The sequence below is a fragment of the Tachypleus tridentatus genome, chromosome 7 (assembly GCF_004210375.1).
Source record: "Tachypleus tridentatus isolate NWPU-2018 chromosome 7, ASM421037v1, whole genome shotgun sequence".
NCBI lineage: Eukaryota > Metazoa > Arthropoda > Merostomata > Xiphosura > Limulidae > Tachypleus > Tachypleus tridentatus.
In genome coordinates, this window is record NC_134831.1 from 144,587,517 (window position 1) to 144,612,379 (window position 24,863).

The window sequence follows — 24,863 nt, forward strand, 5'->3', positions numbered from 1 at the left end:
TATTTTTTTTGCGATTATATAGATTTCGTAGAACAACTACTTATGTTCAGACACTAGAATTTTAATCCCACGGTGGCTCAGCGATACGTTTGAGGGCTCAAAAAAACTAAATTTCTGGGTTCGAGCCTTGCGGTTGTCACAGTGCGAATATACCAACGTACAGCTTTGCAACTTGATGGTATATATCCAGTTCCTCATTAATACCTAATGGAAATAGAATTTTCTTGTTCCAACACCTTTATACAAAATATAATAAAAAATGAAGAAGTTAAGCCAAATGATGATTGATTGATTTATTTCCACTTTTTGTTGAGCTGCTAAGGTTGGCTACAAGATTATTTTACCTCCATCTACTGGAAAACAGGCCTTCATGTCTTACTCAATCCTTTTTCATCTGCTGTTTCACAGATAAAGCTTCGTGACAAACACAAAATTCTCTCACATTTTTTTATACTAGACTAATGATTATTTCTCTTTGTTGGCCTCAAGGTAAAGCCACTTCAATCCCACGTCAACAATTTTCTCGATGTGCTGTAGAGATCTATAAGAAAATAGAAAATATATTAAACTACAGGTGAGTGATGGTTAGTTTTTCCTGTTGAAAAATATATCTAGTTGTAATATCATTGTACGTCCTGCCACTTCTTTAATTAAAAATAGAAAACGAGAAACGAATTGGAACATATCGTCCTTCAGATAACCAAAAATGACAACACCTTTGCATAACCCTATGCTTTCAAGAGGGGTATCCAGATTCTGTTGGCTCCTTCTATCTTTGTTAGGGTATTTGTTCTACCAATTAATTAGAGGTATAGAAGTCTTTCTCTGTTAGGAAGACAATCAGCCAATCTAGCAAATACGTGAGCGGAATCTGGACACTCATCTTGAAAGCAATAAGACAGTTAATAGAATAGTCATAGCACACGCATGCTTTTCCAATACGATCTAGGTTCTACTTCCTACCACAACGTAAAGGCCTTTTCATAATGGCCCGGCATGACCAGATAATTAAGGCGCTCGACTCGTAATCCAAAGGTCGCGGGTTGGAATCCCCGTCACACCAAATATGCTCGCCCTTTCAGCCGTGGGAGCGTTATGATGTGCGGTCAATCCCATTATTCGTTGGTAAAAGAGTAGCTCAAGAGTTGGCGGTGGGTGTTGATGACTAGCTCCCTTCCATCTAGTCTTACACTGTTAAATTAGGGACGGCTAGCGCAGATAGTCCTTGAGTAGCTTTGCACGAAATTCAAAACAAACAAACAAAAACAAAAATAACGTCGTTTCATTGCACGTTTTATTCACTCTCAAACTTTATTTTTTAAGTATTTCAACAATATCATGTTCATTGTACTTTGTCTTAAAACATGCAACAGTCAGAAATTACTTATTTTGAAAGTTCTGACAATAGCAATGTGTCGTTATAATTATGTTGACGTAAGTAAAGCATGTTAATTCTACAGCATAAAGAAGTCACATAGTGAGTACTTTTTATATTTATGTAACTACTATTGTCTAATGTTATACACACTTTGATGAATGTATATTAAACTTTGAATTTACCATGTATGCCATTTTTCATTTACATTTATTTCAATCTTTATTACTCAACCTGCTTTCCAATCTTCCTTTTAATTCTTGTACATTTACTTAACGGCTTATAACGCTAATGTTCGGGGTTTAATCTCCACTGTGGAATATGAATACATTATATTGTGTAATACCTGCGTGTGACAAAAGACAAATACATTTATTGTAATTTTACTCTGTTTTCCAGTTATTTGTTGTAATTACTTACACTTTTAGTATGTCTTCAGTAACCTAATGTTACACATTTAGTGTGTCTTTAGTATCTTCAAATTGCACTCATGTTATTTTACAAATGTAATGTGTGTCTTTTGTTTCTATTCCCATTGTATTAAACATTTATTCTCGTTACTTCTCGTTATGTCATACATTTAGCCTATATTTTAATTTCTAATTATCGAGGTTTAAAATATCTATGGTAACACCTGACCTAATCACGATTATCATATGACATTTGATAATTAAATCTTTTTATAATTTCTGATGAAAATAGTTCTTTACACAATGCTGTGTAAAAGTGTTGGGACAAGAGAATATTTTGTCATTCGACACGTCATTACATTTTTTTATACTTAACCTTACAACAGTGTTTTGTATTGAGTTTGGAAATAAGGGACTGGAAAAGCAATATTATTTTCGTATATTTGTCACCATCAGATACCCTCACTGTCAAGATTATTGTTAGTTGAAAGAGCAGGTACGGATACTGCTTTCAATCATTTTTTGTATTTTCTTTCAGCGGAACACGTCTGCTTTATTCATGAAATAATTGGGATTGCAATTACACAATGGACTAGTTCTATATGTTCGCATCAGATTATCCTTACGAAAACTGTTTTCCTTTACAAGTAACCCAGAATATCCCAGTGAAAAATATTCCTTACAAATAAATCTATCTCTTATCTGTAAACTCGAACTTGGTGAAATTAAGGTATATTATCAATCGATATCCGAATTAGATTTAATATAAAAAAAACAAGCGTTTTTCAACGTTTCACTTAATTCAGTTTTATTATCATTAAAAAGAGGCTTTGGATCTGTTACACTTTATGATTAGCATCCATCAAAATCATTAGTTTAGTTTGTTATTTTTGTATGGTATAGTATCCCTATAGATTACAAAATACTAGATAGTTTTGATTGTTTGTTTAAATTTTGCGCAAATCTACACTAGGGCTACCTGCGTTAGCCGTTCCTAATTATGCAGTGTAAGACTAGAGGGAAGGCAACTTGTCATCACCATCCATCGCCAACTCTTAGACTACTCTTTTACCAACGAATAGTGGGACTGAGCGTCACAATATAACGCCCCCACGGCTGAAATAGCGAGCATATTTGGTGCGACGGGGATTCGAACCCGCGACCCTCAGATGATGAGTCTTAACCACCTGACCATGCCGGGCCAGTTTTTTATCATAAACATCGAACTGATCATATTTAGTCCCAACGAAGGTTATTTAATTGAGACTAACAATAACCAAGTTGCTTTGTTTTTACTTCTAATCCACATTTCTTCAGTCGATTTTAATTTGTGTCCAATCTATTTTATCTAAGAAGTTGTTTGTGCATGTACATTCTTTTAGGTTTAAAACCAGTATAACTGTTCCAATATTTCTGTTTTGTCGATATTTTTCAATGAAGATCCAATTTCTACCATGACATTATAAAACCACCAAGCCATACTATGTTTTCTATCTTTTTTTTTCTTGGTAGGGGCGCGGGTTGGCTCTGTGGTATATATAATGATAGTGTTCAGGTTGAAAATAAGCGCGGTATGCAGACTAAATGGTTAAGTCAGAGACCTCTAGCGCAGGTTAGCCCTGTGATGAAACTCTGTATTTCCTAGTTAGTGAGCCCGTTTAGAATCGGCAAGGTGCCACAGAATGTTCTCCACACTCTGTGGATGAATTATTAGTGTCGATTGTGGGTGGTAGAGAACTGCTGCCAGACTGCTGCCAGACTCTAGTTGGTAGTTCACAACTAAGGAAGGCAACAGATAGCTATAGTTAACTAAGTTATAAGTACAACATAGCAATACTGTTTCTAATATTCTCGATGGATCAAGTGTAAGATTAAGGGATTGTAACGTTACAGTTCGAGGTTCAGTCACTGTTTCAGTGCAAACCCTTAAAGGTTTGGTTTGAATTTCTCTCGAAGGTACATGAGAGCTATCTGCAATAATAAACTAAAAGGAAGGCAGATAGTTAATACCACTCACCGCAAACCCTTGGGTTGCTCTTTTACCAACGAATAGAGGGATTGAAAATCACATTATAATGCCTCCACGGCTGGAATGGCAAGAATTCGAATCCGCGACTCAGGTTGCTAGTCGAGCGCCCTAACCACCAAGCCATGTCAGGCCCAGACCTTTCCTGATAACGTATGATTGTAAAACATTCCTAATATAAACAAGTTAAATTTTGCAAAACTTTAAATCTATAAACTAAGTAAAATATTAACATCTGTTAAAATATATATACGTTACTGCATGTCAGAATATAAAAAAAAATTATTTATCCCCAAAATTGTATCATTTTAAGAGTTGGCGAATTCGTTTTAAGTTAAAAGTAAGTATTCTGTAAACTTCATTCTTTAAATTATTTTCCGACGAAATCTGTTTCGTGTAACAGACTACATTGCACAATGCCGCGAGTGACTTGTGAAGATAGCGTACCAGATGGCGTGAATCCGGTCTCATGGTTCGCGATCTATATTCACAACACCGAGCTTCAAACGTTGGGGTCGAAGGTTCGCAATGAACACGACTTTGATCAGAAATTAGTAATTATAGAGTTGGCGGTGGGTGCTATTAATTTGTTGCCTTCCCCTTATGTATCAGTAGAACTTTGGGAAAACCAAACACGCTTGCCCTTTCAGCCGTGGGGGCGTTATGATGTTCAGTCAATCCCATTATTCGTTGGTAAAAGAGCAGCCTTCTCTCTAGTCTTACACTGCAAAATTAGGGACAGCTAGCGCAGATAGCCCTCGTGTAGTTTTGCGCGAAATTCAACACGAACCAAACAGTAAATCAGTCACATTGTGGTAGACATATTTTCTACATATTTATATATTCCACGAATGCTGAGTTGTATTTTTCTAACTAAAACTTTTACTTTTCGTATTTTACCTCCACCTATGGATATTAATAACTTAATATTCCAATTTTAACTCGTTAATTCTTATTTACTGATTAAGATTTAAAGGTGAGAAACCTTTTATTCCAAATAAAAATTGTGTGAAACGTGTATTTTTCACAGCTTTATAACATCTCTACTTTCACACGAATTGTTTGTGGTTCGTGCACTAACTCGATAATGAATAACATATACACGTGTAACCTTTCTACATGCACGGAAACAACATGTACACAGAAGAACTGTTTCCATTAAGATTCTTTTTAAACTTTCACTCTAAGCGGAACAGAAGAAGGGAAGACACAATACTTTTCTTTTTTGTACTGTTCCAAATCATCTGGCGAAACGAGGCGAATAAATTACGTTTTTCTTTTTTCAAACTGCTTGAAATCAATCTTAATATGGTATCCCCCCAGACCCCAAGTGTTTGCTGCCCAAGTGTTGGAACGAGTTATGCATTGTCCAGCCTTCTAAAATTTAACAGAACCCGATTTCTGGTGATAATAGCGACGATTACCAAACACAGAGGTAGAGACAACAGCGTCCCCTGTGCTACTAAATTGCAAACTAAATGTTCGATTTTGTTGCTGTCTTCGTCTTGGTTTATCTAGCGTCTGGGTAAATGCGTGCCTTTGCCTCAACGCATCTCATGCATAATCTAAATGAGTTTGGCATTTAAATTCATTCTCAACGTCGATAAAGATAGAAATGTCTTTCATATCTCTTAGTTTCATTAGTGTAATGATAATAATAATGATACAAACGGAAGATGTCATCATTATTCAATTGAAACTTTAATTAATTATATTCAAATGCAAGAGCCGACTACTCTCTACATTTATACGTTTATTATTTTTGGATGTTTAAAACAAAGTTAATTAGTAATGTTTCTTGTTGTTTGTTTCACTTATAATGTATATTCATTATTGTTTTACTCAACTTTTGTGAAACGCCGACTATAACCTAGCTTTATCAGTGATTCAGCAGTATGTCTCAAAATTTACTGTATCTACAAATCGGGTTTCGATACCCGTTGTAGGCACAGCACATATAGTCCATTGTTCAGTTTAATGTCTAACAACAAAGAAACAAGTGAAGTATTAAGGTCATGTGAATGAACGCTTGAGTGTCCTCTATATCCTAAAAACAAGACGCGGCAGAGCCAGGCGGGTAGGGCGCTCGACTCGTAATCTGTGGGTCGAGGGTTCGAATCCCCGTCACACCAAACATACTCGCTCTTTCGGTCATGGGGGCGTTATGATATTACGATCAATTCTAGTATTTGTTAGTAAAAGAGTAGCCCAAGAGTTGGTGGTGATGACTAGCTGCCTTCCCTCTAATTTTACACTGCTATATTAGAGACTGCTAGCGCAGATAGCTCTCGTCTAGCATTTCGCGAAATTCAAAAAACAAGTATAAAATGCACAACCTAGAGTAAAACAATACAAAAGATAATTCCGATAATTTAGATTAAAAAAGACTTACATCCTCTCATTTGGATTTAAAGAGGTAAATATAATCCTTTGACTTGAATTAAAAGAGTTAAAATGTAGGTCCTTATGCGGTTGTAATAAAGTGGCACGGATGTAATGATAATTACATTAAATTATGTAGTCGTGTTAAAACTATGAAAAAAAAAACACGTTTCCGTAGGTTTCACTGCCTATATATGGAGAAAAATGGCCATCAAGCATGATAGTGTGGCACGATGTGATGAATGAATTCCGAACCCGCGGTAATTAAAATCACATCATTTCATCTGGATTTCTATTGTGTAAAAGTTGAGCAGAACTTATTAGCAGTAAGTACAGTCTAAAGGATTGGGTATTTATTTTGAGGATTCTACATCAACCATTTTATTTTTCTTCAAAAACGTTTTTCTTCTTGAAAGAGTTTGGAAGGTCCCTATTGCTTTTGATCCTGCGTAATTTGTTAGTGTTATGAATACACGTACATGTGTTTCAGCATTAAAAGTGCTTGACTGGGAGATTTAAGAAGTGAGGAGAAAAGGTTTATAGTCCCTAATCCACTAGGGGGCCGGGTCTAGTGTGGTTCTTAGTTTGCTTGACTTTGAATCAGAGGGTCTATAGCTTGTGTTCCGTTACTATAAACTCGCGTTCTATTTTGTGGGAGGATTATAAAATAAAATAAAAATTATCTTTACTTGCCAACGAGTGCTTTCAGCTAGCTGCCTTACCTTCATTCTATCAGTTCAACATTAGAGATGGCTGAACTAGCTGCCTTACCTCTATTCTATCAGTTCAACATTAGAGATGGCTGAACTAGCTGGCTTACCTCTATTCTATCAGTTCAACAATAGAGATGGGTGAACTAGCTGCCTTACCTTCATTCTATCAGTTCAACATTAGGGATGGCTGAACTAGCTGTCTTACTTCTATTCTATCATTTCAATATTAGGAATGGCTAAGTGCTTTATTATCTGTCCTGTCATTCTATATTTCTTTTGTAAAGACCAGTTATTGCTCTTGAAGAAGTCTTTTTGGGAAACACTGTTACAGTTGTTTCAGTATGTTGTTATTGATAGACATGCGTAGAACTTGTTTTAAAATGGTGTAATATCTAAGCTATTAAATAACAGCCATGGCTTAGTCATGAAAATCGCAAAATTCCACTTTTGATTTGTTCTTGAAAGCGTTTCTTCGTCATTAGAACAACCATTGTGGAGAATTTTAGTATTCAAAGTCTGGTAGAAACCTTACCTCTAGAATTAATTAACACTGTTCACACCGTCATATTTTGTTTATAATTTAGGTAATTTAAATGCTCCTATTTTAAGTAAAGAAGTTACGCTCATAGCTCATTAATAAATATACAAGAACATCTCTTTATTACTTAATGTAATTGTTTTCTTTGTTCTACCACAATATACTATTACCATGGTGTGTGTACCTTTCACAAACCAGCAAAGACTGGTCATAAGACATTAGTACTATGCCTGTTTCATTTTATACACTACAGTTTTAATCTAGTCACTTCCATTAGAGATTTTCAAGAATTAGATTAGTGCTTAATAGTAGTATTCTAACTCCACTAATATTTGTTGTGTATACATACAGAAAACACATTTCTTTCAATGCAGAACTCCTTAGACCATCTGGGTTACGACAAACACAGCAGAGATCGAAATACCTTGATGAAGCTGAACTAACCCAGTAAAACGTTAAAGTTTATCTTTTAACACCGTTATAGGCGTTTTTAATTTCTTTTTTTATATCAACCAATTGCTAATCATTCTAGTCAAGGGGTATTTTATCTACGTCTCTCTGTGGCAATTTGCTTTACCACATCCTCTGAATAATGAGGTAAACAATAAACAATTTATGTAGAACCTTCATTTTCGAACTTTAACGGGCAAAGATTATTTTGATGTTTTAAACTGATGTATGTATACAAATAGACAACCATAAGATTTACGTAATGCAAAATAAATTGGCTAACGTTTTCATTTTTATGTTGTTGTTGTTTTTACGATTTTGTAAAAAAAACATTAGTATGATATTAAAATAATTATATGACTAAAAGTATATTCTAGTTAAAAACAGAAATGAAATAAAGAAACACAGTGGGTACTTTAGCTGAAAACTGCGTATTGGTCTATGTGTGCTGTGTCTATATCGAAGAACGAACCCTCAATTTTAGAGTTATAAGTCTTCAACTTTACCACTAGGAAACAGGACCTTTGTAAATAATTATATCGAGTTTTCGCCATTCTTAAAGTCTTAGTAATATTTACGTGAAAGTTGATATTTCAATACTCTGTTCAGCACCATTTTGACCTCATATCTTCTGGAGATAATGTTTAGACTTGTACTGCAATGAAGTCCACAGAAAAAGAAAATAATACAAAACACGCACTCGTAAATGTAAATTATATGCACAGTACAAGCTGTTTTACTCATGTCCATCAGAATTAATACCAGAAATTCCAGTATTGGCAGAAAGCTTTGGAAGACACCCGTCTAGACTAGAACTATCTGTGGACACCATAAATTTAAACGGTTACGCATTGCAGCAAAAAGAAGGTACTTACGACATATCTGGCTATGTAATATTACTATAATTTTTATTTCAATAAAAATAAGTGTACACGAAATATTTGGACTTCATAAGATTGGTGAACTAAAATAAACAAATAAAAATACGTTATTAACTTCATTGATGCAGTTTATTTCAACGAGTTTCTGTTCGTTATTACCTTCCGGCAGTCTGTTTGTTAGAATTTTGTTGTCAAAGCCAATAAAGTATCTTAAATGAGTTCAATACCTTGAAGATAATTTTTACGTTATTTATTTGTAATAATTATTGATTAAACCGTAATGAAACTGGAACGAAAATGTAGAGTCAGTGTAGCTAGAATCATCATCTTTTTAGGTGAGTTATTATATATAATCTGACGAAAGCATTGCGGTTTAAATATAAAGGATATAAATTACAATGAGGGTGTGATATGGTCTACTGTGTCACAATAAAATAAATTGAAAATTGGGTTACAAAGATCTTAAGTAATCATGGGCATAGCATAAACAATAACAAATAAAAAAGTGTACACACAATGCTTTGTTAATGTATCATAAAGTTGTGTTTTGGTGCAACAAGTGTGCTCTGATTGTGTATGATTTTTGTGAAGTAAGGAACTGATATATGGAATCATGTGTGTACAAAGACGTTAGTTTGTTTCCTAAAACTTCAAAGGTGCAAAATGAGTGTGAAAATAGCGAGGCATAGCTGTCACAACAACATTCTGAGTCCGTTACAAGTATTTAATTGTAGAACATTTTCAATACATAAATTAGGGCCCAGCATGGCCAAGTGTGTTAAGGCGTTCGACTTGTAATCCGAGGATCGCGGGTTCGAATCCCGGTCACACCAAACATGCTCGCCCTTTCAGCCGTGAGGGCGTTATAATGTTACGGTCAATCCCACTATTCATTGGTAAAAGAGTAGCCCGAGAGTTGGCGGTGGGTGGTGATGGCTAGCTGCCTTCCCTTTAATTTTACACTGCTAAATTAGGGACGGCTAGCGCAGATAGCCCTCGATTAGCTTTGCGCGTAATTTAAAAAAAATGTTTTTTGTTTCTTTCATAATTTTCACGCAAAGCTACACTTACACAAAAATCTAGCTGCCGGTATTCGTCCACAGTTTTGAAATAATAAACTAGATGGAAGGCAGATGGTCACCACAACCCATCGCTGACTGTTATATTCAATACTTTATCATCAGTTTCACTGAGGTAAAAAACTTACTTTTGTAAGGTAATTTAACCTCGAAAAGTTTGATTCCCTCTGCTAAAAGTAAATCTGTTTCAAATATCCTATTACATCGCCTGTTAAATTCTATTGTCTGATTTGCATTGAATTTTGATCTATCCTGTTTATTTTAGAATTCGTTTCCAACCGAAAAATTAATTTATTTTATTTCCCAAGACACCACATACAGAAACTACTTTTCTAGTGATCTTTCAGAACAAACACTTTTATAAGTCAGTCAGCTTTCCTTTCAGTAAACAATCTGCATGAAAACAGATACAGAATACTGCGTTAAGTTTTAAAGAATGCGTCAACCATAGATGTGGCTCCTCGTACGTGGTTTTAATTTTCCAGAAGTAGTTACCATCTGAAAATTGTCTTCCAAACTGATTTGTAATATGTGGGAAAAACGCCTTTAACGTATATATGTCATGTCCATATTTTATTAATTAAATAATTTTTGATAACGTATTACCTTTGTTATTTCTTTTTAAAAATACAGGAAGTTCCCTTATGTTACTACGATGATTTTTATAATGACTGGTCGTCACTTTCTTTCAGTACATTACCAACTGTTGATTCTGGCGGTGTACTTAGTATCAAAATCTGTGTCAAGTATCCAGTTTTTCTGCTGTTTTTGAATTTCGTGTGTCTATTTTCTCTTTCTTCTTTACCGCTTTGAACTTTTCTTAGCTTTTTACACGTTTTGTAAATAATTATTAACTTAAAAATGTTGATTGGTTTTAATCTTTGATTAATTTAATATCTGTTTCATTCATTCTCACTAAAATGTGTCTTGGTTTGAGATATTTGTTTGGTTACTCCTCATTTTAACTGCTTTGTCTTTATCGGTTTCTGAATTATTTGTAAACATGTTTTATTTATAAAATTTACCCTCATCTCTGAATGTTCATGCGCGTTCTCTCGAGACTGTTCTCGAACATGATACATAATATGTGACGTAACAATTTCAGGTAAGTTATATTAGCTGCTGAGGGTTTGAGGCACTTATCAAAAACATATTAAGTAAAACAAAATAATTATGTTGTGTCTTACACTTGAAAAAAACGCAAGCTATAATACTTACAATTCTTTATTAACATGTTGTTCAGCAACTGCATAACATTAAAATGACGATAATGTTTTGAACGTAACAAAGATATAAATATTTTATATTAGATATAACTTAAGTTTTAATTGTAGCGAGTTATATTAATAATTACGCAATACTAAATTGATTTACATTCAAGAAGATGCAGTGTTTCAGTGATAAAAATGTTAAGTTGGCCCATCTCAGAAACCCAGTCTACGCATTGTGCAACATACTCTAATCAACAGCAGCCAAGTTGCCGAAAGAAGGAACAACAAAAAATACTCTCACTTTAATCGTTGTATCTCAGAACGGCTGAAACGGGTATTAACACTTCTATTGATAAGCAGAGAACAGCGTTTCGACCTTCCTAGGTGATCTTCAGGTTAACCTGCTTATCAATAAAAGTGTTAATACCTATACCAGCCGTTCTGAGATACATTGTTATTTCAAGTGGGTTTCTTGTCATCAAGAATTACTTTAATCCTTGTCAAATTAACTGTGGGAAAGCGATTATCAGCCTTGAAGTGTTCTGTGTGAATGTTTTAAAGCTCTAAGCTACACAAGTGGATTTTGTATTGTTGTTATGACGGGTATCGAAGACCAGTTTTTGCCGTTATAAGCATTCAAACTTGCCGCTAAGCCACTGATTTATGTGGGGAAGGGGTGTAAAATAAAGGCAACACCTGTAGTCTAATCATTTCACCAGCTTAACCAGGCAAACATGTTTTTATATCTTATAGAAACTGGTGCTTATTTCCAGTCCCATGAAAAACATGTTACAATACACACTAATCTCTTACCTCACAACATTATGTGATAACCAAATATATAGCACATATTTGACAATTAATTAGAGCCAAGATTGTCTTTATCTTAATGAGGCACATGGTGCAGATGAATAAAGATAATAGTGTGGATGCATCATATAATGATATTGTTTCTTTTTAAGTGAATACCCTCTAATACTTAGGCAATTCATAATAATATTTTTCCTATCCGTTTTGTCGTACGAACCACCATAATAAAAATAAAGTCATCAAAATGTCTCATCTATCACTATTTTGGACTCATGTATGTTTTGAATCTGTTGAAAATGACGTAATCTTTTGGAGTAGCTATTCCAGAACCAATCACAGACAGGTAGACAGAGTAGATGGAATAAATGGTAATATGTTCACGAGGACTTGTTCTTAGCTATATTCCGGTTCAATGAAAACAGCGTTATACATTGATAAATTTGTTCCACTGTAGCTACCCTTACATTAGAAAGATGTGTGTAAACATGACCTTCGTCAGTTTCCAATTACTTTGATGTCTACTGGTGTGTATCAGTATCCTGAAAAGTTTGGAAGTGCTGTAATGCCTCTAAGTATATGGGTAAATGTTATTTATCTATTTATGTCCCCCCCCTCCAATGGTTCATCTTTACATCTGAGGGCTTATAACGCTAAAATTCGAGTCTTATACTCGGGATGAGCATAACAAAAATAGTTTCTTGTGAAACTTTGTATCTGATAACAATCAGATCATTCATATACTTAAGACTAACATTTTTTACGAGCGAATTAATTTCTAATTAATAAATAAACCTTTATTCTTCAGTTTAATAGAACTGAATATCAACTTAAGAACCAATAGAAAGAGACAAGCTACTCATGCGAGAGACTGAACTTAGATCACTTGTATTGTAATTTTTCAACACAGTAATTTCTATAATACATTTTTATTGTATCACACAAAACTCAATCTTGTGTTACAATTCATTACAGTAGGAAATAAAGATACTTAAAATATTTATTAGTGATTACAGAACGCAGAAAGTTCTTTGTAGATAAGAACTTTGCTGGAATGGAAAGTAATTTTTTTCATGAATACAGTTTTTGTCGCCTAGCTTCCTTTCCTGAGGTTGTATGTACTGAATTAAGTTGGAAATATGAATCATTTACGAAACAAAACGAATTTGTGAAATTAGACATTTTAATTTATTCCCAAAATGTTTTTGTTTTGTTTTTTTTTCATTTTCAGTATTCCTCTTAGCGGTTCCATTACTTCAGGAACCTCCACCCCAGTGTCACAGCGGAATATATGCGGACTCACACCGTTAGAAATCAGGTTTCACTACACTTGGTGGGCAGAGCACAGATAGCTCATTGTGTAGCTTTGTACTTAATTCCCAAAAGAAAACAAAGAAATTTGTGAATATCTCTAACAGGACCGCGTTTTAACTGCCTCATCCTCGACCATTCATCAGAATCATACATGTGATTAATTTCTTATTATAACAGACTATAAGTTATTTTAACTTCGACATTTTAAGTTAAATTTCTTTAAATTGAAATACATTATTCATTAAAAAATAATGTTTTCTTTTTTAGGTTTTGTATGCTTGAAATTTAATATCAATTTCACGAAAATATTTAAAAATCTTTTTATGAAAACAGGATTTTTATATTTCAAAAATATATTACAAATCGTCGCAATTAAAGGCAATCACAATGTAGACCCAGCAGAAGAATTTCGTCCAACCTTTATCATCTGAGTGACTGATGAAGATGATAGCCAAAATACTGAAGAATGAAATATACATGTTATTCGAATTAAAAATATATAAATACACTTTTTAGTGTAATATATCCGCACCAAAACTTTTATTAGTTGCATGTTAAAGATCAAAGTATTAACAATAAAATACAAATTCCATTTTAACAAGTTTAAAAGCATCTAAAGTTTGAAAATTCGTTTCACTATTAATGTACATGCGTTTTGCTTAAAAATATGTTATTTCGTTTACCGCAAGGAAGAGTTTTAAAGAAAGTTATTTATAATTTTTTTTATTGGTCCACTGGTTTAACGGTGAGTTTACGAACTTATAATTGCTAAAGTATGGGGTTCGATTCTACACAGTAAACAGAACAAAGATAGCACGTTGTGTAGCTTTGCGCTTAAACAACGACCTATAGTACTCTTCTACTTTTTATTTCCACCAAAACTATTAATTATATTGACGTTAAAGCAACACACTAGAACAGAAATACATCTTTTTAATTGAAAAATAAAACAATGTAAATTTAGGTTTATGGGGAAGGAAATATTTCTTAAATAGTTTATCTCAAATACAAACGAACGATTATACAAAACATTAACATCTAATTAAGTTGAAAGTGTGACCGAAGCACAATAGCTTGTTGTTTTTGAAACATAGTTCAGCTTACAATTGAAGACAAAGACATAAAGTCATTTTTAGTCCTTGAGACATGTGAATGTACAAAGGAAAATTCCCCTTTCTAGGCACGTGCTCATTGGTCTCACTTCTGCTTTTTGTTATGTTATTGTACAAACAAAATGTGGCACGTATGTTCGCTGATTTGTATGCCATAAATAGCAAAGCTGGTGTTCTATTTGAAGAAATGTGTAATTGTTATTGGTGCCTTTCTTTCCTTTTTTTTATACAAAATGTATATGTGTGAGTGGAAAGTACATATTCTGTCACTCACCTTGCTCCACACACGGCCATATTTAAAGTTTTGATGCAGAACTCAATATCCATGGTATCTCAACCATAGAGGGCTCTGCAGAGCACGACTCTGAATTTATTTGTTTATGTACATTGTTAACTTTTCAGGTACGCTAAACCAAATCTGACGTTAGTCTGTACTACAAGGCAACTGTAGCTAATTTTTCAATAAAACTGTAAGAAACTCTTGAAAATCGTAATCATAAATAACTGCACATAATAATCAAAGAAGTTAAATAGATGTAAACATCAGATATATATATTCATAATGGTAATAAGATTGGCCTTGTATTAAAATTAGAAACATATAATCATAATGGTAATAGAATTGACCTTGTGTTAACATTAGAAATTTATATTCATAATGACAATAGAATTGACCTTATCTAAAGATTAGAATTTTAACTTATATTAACATCAGAAAATACATGCACATAATGACCATATAATTTTAACTTGTGCTGATTAAATATCTAAAGATATGCTTTGTTTTATTTCTAATCAAACATTACAATTAGATTGCCATTAAGAAAACGTGTATCATATTTATGTTAAATAGCCAGCAATAATATGCAAGAGAGGAAATATAAATAAATAACATAATTTATAAATATTATCGTCCGAAATGTTAAGATATTTAATATCGCTTTTTATTCTTATAAATTTTATAGTAATTAGAATATTTTTGTTTGTTTTTGAATTTCGCACAAAGCTACTCGAGGGCTGTCTGTGCTAGCCGTCCCTAATTTAACAGTGTAAGACTAGGGGGAAGGCAGCTAGTCATCACCACCCACCGCCAACTCTTGGGCTGCTCTTTTACCAATGAATAGTGGGATTGACCATAATGATTATAACGCCCCCACGGCTGAAAGAGCGAGCATGTTTGGTGCGACCGGGATTCGAACCCGCGACCCTCAGATTACGAATCGAACGCCTTAACCCACCTGGCCATGCCGGGCCTTAGAATATTTCATCTTGGCTGAGATAGTTTTGATATAAATGAGGTAAATTATCCACAAACGTGTCCCAGTTTGTATATGTGACTTTACACGTAAAAAATTTCTGATTACAGTAGAAACAAGAAACCTCACATATTGAATAATGGCGAACCTTGATAACTGTGAATCACGATTAAAGACAAGATCAGGGCCTGTGTGAAGAACAAGGAGGTGACAAAGTTATAGTAAAGTAGGTGGAGTTTGGAATTTGAAATATTTATCTAGCTAGTGTACTGAATACACAGGCCTGCGAAACTAAATTTCATAAAAATTGTTTTGGTTTTAATAATGGACTTTCTGTAATTCAGCTATGCAGATTTCGAAAGTACTATTATTTTTTTTCTATCTCATTAGATTTTTTTTATAAAATTTTAAAAAGACTCTTACATAAATCAAATTAATATTTCGTTGACCATAATCATTTTTTTTATTAAAATGTTTGGATTCTCCTATGAGCGATAACAGTTTCACTTCACGATTGGTCTAGAGAAATCTATAGCCAGTAGTTGTCAGAATTTTAAAAATAACAAAATCTGACCCGATTTCAGTGTAAATTATTTACTTATGTAAAAATTACATATGACGTTTCGTGAAAAATCCGTACCTGATGGAAAAAAAATGAATATCATACCGGATTTAGCGTACAGGAATTACAGTAGCACATATAAAAATTTCAAGAAATAAAACCGTTGCAGACATGTGTAATTGGGACAAGATGAAACATTTCAAATTGAAGAAATTGCTGGTTTGATTTGTATAAAAATATTGTCAGTATTGACACAGGTTTCTCTGTTTTTAACATTATAATGGTTCGATTTTGCAGCTCAGTAACCAGATATTTTGTTGTGTTGGAGGTATTATTTGTTAAAAGAATGCTAAATAAATACTTCAAAAGGTAAGATTAGACTGGAACAACCAGCGAATCGAAGAGTTATAAGCTGATACGTAGGAGAAAAGGGGCAGCTTGTTCTAGGAGTGTGAGAACCCCTGAGAATGACTACCAGACGTCGCCCAAGATTTGGTGAAATCTCACACAAGTTGATGAAATAACCACCCTGAAAATATTAGTTTACTGCATTAGAATACTGAGTAAGAAAAGAAATTTATACAAAGAACCCGGATACAGTACAAAGGATAATAACACAAGCATAGCAAGAAAATTTTATGACATGCGACAAGAAATCTTTCCTTACTTCAAAGAGTGGCCAGAACTGGCTATCCAAACAAGGAATTTCAGACCTCTTTTTTTTTTTCTTCTTTTACAGTTTTCATCGCTTAACCATCCGCAGTTTCTCAATAACAAACACAAATGTATAATACTGCGTGGAAAATATAAAAGTAGTTTTGTTTTTCAATTACAGTTCTTACTCCAATGTCAAACCGTCTGACAAAAAATATCGACTGCATCAATTACGCCTTCGCGTGTTTGAAATGGTCAGTACTTTAAATGTGCATTTGTAGCAACAATCTATAGATCTTGAACATAACTATTTATTGAAATGCATAAATAATAACTGAATGTAAATGTTTAACTTAGAAGATACATTTTTGTACCATGAACTATTTAGTTTTTAGTGAAGTTTTATCTAAGGAGGATTTTCCTTTTTCACTCTGTTACAAGTGGGGCCTGGCATAGCCTAGCGCGTAAGGCGTGCGACTCGTAATCCGAGGGTCGCGGGTTCGCGCCCGCATCGCGCCAAACATGCTCGCCCTCCCAGCCGTGGGGGCGTTATAATGTGACGGTCAATCCCACTATTCGTTGGTAAAAGAGTAGCCCAAGAGTTGGCGGTGGGTGGTGATGACTAGCTGCCTTCCCTCTAGTCTTACACTGCTAAATTAGGGACGGCTAGCACAGATAGCCCTCGAGTAGCTTTGTGCGAAATTCCAAAACAAACAAAACTGTTACAAGTTTTAAGGTGAATGTTACAAACATATAATCCTGTATAAGGTTATACAAAATAAATCTCAACATAAAACCTATTTATTTTTTAATGTGAAATAAGGCAAGAATACGGTTATAACATCTTTTATTTAATCACACCAATCATATAAAAATATACACTTCAACTCAATTTCTTTATTTTAGCTTGTGTGCTTTGAAGGCTTAAACCATTTTAACTTTTCTGTGTAAAGTACCTTGGTCTGATGAAATAAGGCTGTTGTACCAGAAACATTGCATGATTTTACACGTCTCAATGCTTAAATAACTGGTGTCGTCCTGTTTGAGTACACTTTTATTTCAATAAGAACCTCCACCATGTTTTTTGCAACCATGTAAAATCAAGAATTTGTAGTAGATAGAAAAAATAATACAGAAAACCATGGCTGAACTTCAACATTAAGCATCATTTTTTAAAATAATATCTATAAAGAAAACTGTCCAAGTTCAATGCTATAAAGTATAATGAACTATTTGTTAAGAAGTGCATATGCCTATTCTTTAATAGATTGTTTAGGCAGATTATTCATGATGAAACTTTGTAGAATGGACAGCAACTGTCTGTTGTGGAGACACAAGTGTAGAGGATGACGTTTCGAAAGTCTTATGCCTTTTGTTTTCAAGTCAGTCAAGGTTTCATGCATATGCCTAGTTTTTCAGGTAAAGTGAAATAATGGAAAAAAAAAACCGTCTTACTTAGGTTGAATTTGTTATCTTGTTATTCAATATATTTTTGTTCTTATAAATATTCAGAATTACACATCTCCTTTATAAAACAAAATGTTAAAAATAACTATTGGTGATGTTCTTTATTCACAAAATTGTCTCCACACAGATACAAGACTGAATTTCTCTCTCATATTTTTCTAATAATATTTTAAGCATACTGAATCTGAGTACGTATGTCACTCCTATTTTTCGTATTTGTAATTTAGATTTCACAAATAATGAAATGGGCTATATAAACTCAACATTCAAGGAAGATATTAATTTAAGGAAAAAAATGAAGGTCTAATTTACTTGACGGATTTTTTGAAACGGAAACAAAATCAATTTTGACATTTTGTAACTAATCTAATATACTTCAGAGCTATGTAATTATACACGTTTGAAAAGATCTATGAATACTTATAAACACTCTTCAACGAAGAGGGCCATATTTTGTATATCTAAGAGTTTTGAGATTCAATAACCATACCATTTAAATGTCACGATAACTTATGAAAGTTATTTTTCTAAATATGCAGCTCAGTGGAAATTAGACAGAATTAAACTTGATTACTATAAAAATAAATAATTAATTGTCTAAGAAATTTTCATATGAAAACTGGGTTTTTTCTTCCCATTAAGATGAACATAAGTAGCGAATGATCGTTCTAATATTTTTTATCCGTCCATTTGTAAATGTTTTACTTGATAATAAATTATTTACTCTTGTTTTGAAACGAATACAGTTGAGAGTTTTGATAGCTAGCGCTTACCCAAAGGCTTCACTTTTTTCGTACTCTGAGAATTTTTGAAATGACTTGGTTAATTTGCTTCGATCACCACAACTTGGTTTTACAAATTTCTGTCATGAAGCATACTGAACAATGGAGAAAACGTATTGTACTTAAATAATGTTGAGAAGTGATGTCTTGTGTTCTATATAACCAACGTCATTATTGCTTAGCACGATTATTGGTTGTTATCTGATAACGCTAATTAATAAGAAAAAATTACTTTTGCATTCTCATGTATATTAAAATTTCGTATCTGTCTCTGAATCATACAAAACAAGTTTTGCTGGCAGTGAAATGGTCTGTTTCACAGAGTGTTCGAGGAAGTATTTTGAACATATTAATTACTTCAAACAAAGTTTAAATTGGATCTGCTTAACTGAATGAGAGGTATAATTCTTACTTGGTTTGATAACTAAAATATATGGCTATACTAGCTCACACGAAAACTTTGATGATAGATAAGGTATCCAATATCAAAGATAATTTTAAAGCATACAATGTATTATATCAAAACCCTTAATTAGAGCCGATGATAAATGGCCGAAAGAAAAGAATTTCAGAATTTTTTAAGTAAGAGTAGATAAAAGATAGCACAAAAATGAAAATGATAAATAAATCATAGCAAAGTCATTATATCGTTTCTTTTCACACACTACTAATAATAAAATGGAAACGTGAATGCAGAGATTAGTTAACGAGATAACATACAAGTAAGATACTTCGTGTGTGAAAGTCAGTAAAATGATACTGAAGAATGGTATTATAGCTCAGTAACAGCAACCAAGTAATGTATATTATGTGTGAAAGTTAGTAAAATGATACTGAAGAATGGTATTATAGCTCAGTAATAGCAACCAAGTAATGTATATTATGTGTGAAAGTTAGTAAAATGATACTGAAGAATGGTATTATAGCTCATAAATAGCAAACAAGTAAAATGCATTATGTGCGAAAGTTAGTAAAACGATACAGAGTAATGGTATTATAACTCAACATGAAAAGTTTATTTCAGAATTTTTGCTCACAGCTACACAAATGAAGATATGCGAAAACCATACCTAATTTTGAACTGAGAGAATTTTAAAAAACGCTACTATTATCTCACGAGACAGTGGAACGTAGCCATTACTCTTTGAGCGCCCACGGCTCCGATGTGTGGAGCGAGATTTTGCGGCAACGAGCCGCGAACACCCGGATTCACAGTTAGATCACGGTAGCCACAAAGACACGCCCGCCCCCCAAAAAAAAAAAAAAAAAAAACGGAACGCTTTGCATGGTAAGTTTTCCTACTACAAACTCAGACAGTTGGAAGCTTCATAATGGTGGTACAAGCTTAGAATATGTGAATTCATTATATAGCTCATGTCTAGTTAGTTTGTCCACTCACAAAAAAATCCTTTGAGAATTCTCTACAATCAAAATAGGGTATAGATGAGATTCAACAAATCTATTCAGAGTCGAAATGCATCACACTCCTTCAACATTTGGAAGACTTGTGCGCAGTCCTGAAACAGCTAAATGTTGTTCAGCTTCTTCATGTGTTTAAAGGAAATGATCTTAGCAGCAGTACCACGACGAGGAGAGAGCTTTCATCTTCACATGATTTGTTACTTTATTTTTTGTTGTTATTCGCTTTGCACGGGACTCTAAAAATGTCGTGAAAAGGATCCTTTATAAAAATCTGGAAAGATGATATGTCGGAGATTAAAGCCACTAGACTTACCACTGAATTGACAGTAGTAACTCATTCAACTATGGTTCATATAATGCCCTTTGCATATCCAAAGTCAAGGAATTCTTGTAGGCGTAAAATTTAAAATAGCTCATTGTTTAGGCCTAACATATTAGAATGTTAGTCTAACTTTTCAATAAGCTTAGAAAATATTATGACGAATTTTAATTTTTTCTAGTTGTTACCGTTTTGTTTATTCCAGATTTTATTCATTTTGTTTTTTAATCAGCAACTTTTAAACAAAAGTTTATTTGGCAATATCAACATGAACTGGCGTATTTCTACTTGTATGCAACAGCATCAGAAATAATTAAGCCTTTAAAATAAAATATGCTCGAAGATCATTTGCAGGTTATGTGTTACAGAACATTTAGTGGGGAGTAAGGATATTAAATACACTGCGCTTCCTATAATTACACATAGTAATGGAGAAATATTTCAAGGTGCATTGCACTTGAAGAACCGCTTTCTTACTGCGCCATTGTTGTCAGCCATGTACTAAAAAATATCGTTTAACAAACCCCTTCTTTCAGACTAAAAGAACACTTGAAATTTCGAAAGAGCTGGTAAGTGGCTTTCTTATTTTTGCTGTCTTGAGAAATAGTATGAATAACTAAAACTTCAAGTACACGGTACGATTCGTTCAGGCGCTGTTTTTCTTGCATTTGTTGTCATGACTGTTTTTGTTTTGGGTTTGTTGTTCTGCGCAAAGTTACGCAATGGACTATCTGTGCCCAATTTGTAATCATGCAAGCCCACGGACTTACCGCTGAGCCATCAGAGAGTAGGGGCATGAGAGACCAAATATGTTAAAAATTTCTCTCTTCCTCAACCTGAATCTCAGCAAGTCTTTCCTTTGCTTGTAATTTCAATGAATTTATACCGTAAGACTGTATAAACATTTATAAAGTTTTGTTAATGAAAATATATTCGCTAATGGCGGATTTGCAATGCTAGAAATTGAGTTTCGATACTCGTGGTGTGCAGAATACAGATAGTACACTGTATAGTTTTGTGCTTAACTTAAAAAAAAAGAATAATGAAATTGTATAAAATTGTATGGAAGCGAAAATTCTGTTTTAGTACAAATTTACATACAGATATCTCTGTACCGTACCAACCGCGAGAAACGAACCATCAAACTTAACCCTAACGGTGGAATCAGCAGATAGTCAGATGTGGCTTTGCAAAAAGAAAGCACACACACACACACATTTAACCCTAAATCAGGGGAGAGCAGAGAAGTTTGGAGCTTATGTGTGTGCAGTAAATATTATATAAATCACCGCATTACAGAAAATTAAACTTGAAATTTGAAAATCTCTCTAACAAACGTTATTAATTGTAATACCGTAATCATGTTTCTAATAATTACAGAAAAATTAATTTAGCGTTTCTAATATTCACTTCTTATTTGAAATTCATATTAAAAATATAGTTTTTTTTAATCGTATGCAACATACATAATATATAAGAAGTGTCTACGGTGGAATGAAGATCCTTTATTATAAGGCTAAGGTCATGTCTTTAACAAAGTGTGAGTACATAAAATTCTATCTTAGTGTGAGTTTACTATAATTTTTCGTGTTGGACGTAACTATGTATATGACTAATCTACACATTATGTTCTACTCGCCACGTCCCCTGGTGGGACAGCGGCAAGTCTATAGACTTATAACAATAAATCCGAGGTTCGATTCCCCACAATGGATAAAGCAGATACGCAGATAGTCCTCGTGTAGCTTTGCGCAAAATTCAAAACAAACCAAACCAGGACCGGTGAAACGCCCTGTTTCAGAAACTACGTTGCACATACTGATCATTTTTAGCAACTTGATTATTATACGTTAAAATATGAATTGCAGCTTGATGCTAAAATTATTACTTTCCATTGTGCTCACTGTAAACAATAAGGGAAATAATTATTAACAGTACGACACAGATGTTATAAACTACTATTAAGTCTTAAAACATGCATGCTTAAAACGATTCATGTTCAAGTTTGATATAAAAGAACATTAGCTTTAAGAAAATAACTTATGGTAACGTTTATATAAATACACTAATATATTTTAGTTTTTTTAAATGTTTATCTAGAAAAAACAAAACAAATATGCTTAAAGGTAAATCATCAAGATATTTGTTGAACTTTAGAACAAATCTGCGGTGTTTTGTAAAACTGTAACAAATAACTAGAAAAACATTTTTTTAAGTACTAAGTACTGATTGGGCATTTAAAGTTTTAACATTTTCTTATGACCAATCAAAATAACTTCATTGACCCACAACAAGTTTTGATAAAATAAAATTAATATTCTGTGTTAAAATATCAACACAAAATTCGTTCGTTCTTTTTTTACTTTAAAATCGTAAACTATTGAATTCTTGAACTAACCTGCCACCAAACTAACACATCTTTTCCGTTCTTTAAATATAATAATCGCATCATTAACTTCTCTAATCTCCACACTCGTAATCAGAAATCTTCTGCTGCTGGGTCTTTAATGGTTGCTTTTTGGCGTCTCAGTTTTCAAGACCTTGCAAGATTCTTACTGACGTTATGGTATGCCTCTCTTTTGTAGACAGTTGGGTAAGCTAATTTGCATGCTCCTAAGCTAACGAATGCAAACGGTGGCTGCAGAACTGGGAGCGGAATGCTTCTGTTAGTCTAATGGTAATCTCTGCGGTCTGGTAAGCTATACACATTATTCTGTACAAGTTCTCATCAATCTCCCCTCACTCTTTCCTTCCCTCTTCTGCTTTCTTCCTCCCCCCTCTCCTGTTCTACTACTGGCTGCCAATAGAGGTAGCTTCAACCCTTTGATCCCGGTCCAGAAAGCTGCACATCTGCCTCAAGGCTCTGCGCATGCATCTATGGATTCTAACCGAACTTGATGGAAGAGATCGTGGTCGGAAACAAAGGATAACCCGAATAATAGGATGACTCATCATTATGGGCGAGGCTCGCTAGTGAATGTGCAGCGCTGTTCTAAAATGGTGTTAAACTGTAACAGATTCAGTGTTGATGGGAATATCTTAATTATTTCCAGTCTAAGCTGCAAATATACATATGTACGTCCAACAATCGATGTTCACAATTGTAAAAGTAATTATCTTGCACGATTTAATTCCTTACAGACATCAACTGTTATAAGAAATTCATTTCTGTTATTCGTGGCTCATTAAAATATAAATAATTTATCAGAATTTTTTAAACGCTAGTTTAGACCGAGATTTAAGGTTTGTTTGTTTGTTTGAATTTCGCGCAAAGCTACTCGAGAGATATCTGTGATAACCGTCCCTAATTTAGCAGTGTAAGACTAGAGGGAAGGCAGCTAGTTATCACCACCCACCGCCAACTTTTGAGCTACTTTTGTACCAACGAATAGTGGGATTGACCGTCACAGTATAACACTTCCACGGCTAAAAAGACGAACATGTTTGGTGTGATGAGTATTCGAACCCGCGACCCTCAGATTAAATTATGAAAAGCACGTTAGTATATATACGGATATATATTATAACCATAAATTTTAAGCCATAAACAAAACACATCAACATTAATATCAGGGTCGCTGGTTCGATCGAATCCCCGTTACATCAAGCATGCTCGCTCTTTCAGCCGTAGGGGCGTTATAATGTGACGGTCAATCCCACTATTCGTTAGTAAAAGACTAGCCCAAGAGTTGGCGGTGGGTGGTGATGATTAGCTGCCTTCCCTTTAGTCTTACACTGTTAAGTTAGGAACGGCTAGCGCAGATAGCCTTCGAGTAGCTTTGCGTGAAATTCAAAAACAAAACAAACAAACAGCATAAGTAATAAAGAACTTCTATTAGGATTACAATCAAACAGATAAGTTAAAAATGTCATGTGGTAATTTGAGCGCATGACTAAAATGTTAATTTTTACTAGTCTACAGTATTCAAGTACTCTGTTATTTAACAGAAGCTAGAGCATACACAAAATGCAAAATCGTGATTGTTAAGTAAATATATCGAATATGGATATGGAAAAAACAGAAAAACAGCAGTTTAACAAATAAAACATTTACTCACATACAAAAAAAATTATATGTTCAACACCAAATCGGCCAGGTTATT

At 33.8% G+C, this 24,863-nt stretch overlaps 1 protein-coding gene and 1 long non-coding RNA gene across 20 annotated transcripts in view; one reads left to right on the forward strand and one right to left on the reverse strand.

Annotated features, from left to right (window-relative positions):
* LOC143256811 (uncharacterized) overlaps positions 1-24,863 on the forward strand; it is a 222,196-nt gene that overhangs the window by 54,819 nt on the left and 142,514 nt on the right. For 4 of the 19 annotated variants that reach the window (XR_013031513.1, XR_013031510.1, XR_013031511.1 and 1 more), the window contains exon 5: positions 15,665-15,780. The exons of the other annotated variants lie outside the window; for them this stretch is intronic. The gene's annotated coding sequence lies outside the window, so the exon portion shown is untranslated. The remainder of the gene's footprint in view (positions 1-15,664; positions 15,781-24,863) is intronic. 19 annotated transcript variants of the gene reach the window in all.
* Positions 279-23,912, reverse strand: LOC143256813 (uncharacterized). The gene is made up of 2 exons (XR_013031524.1): positions 23,159-23,912; positions 279-541 (listed from the first exon to the last, which is right to left on the reverse strand). It is a non-coding gene; the product is annotated as an uncharacterized LOC143256813 (long non-coding RNA).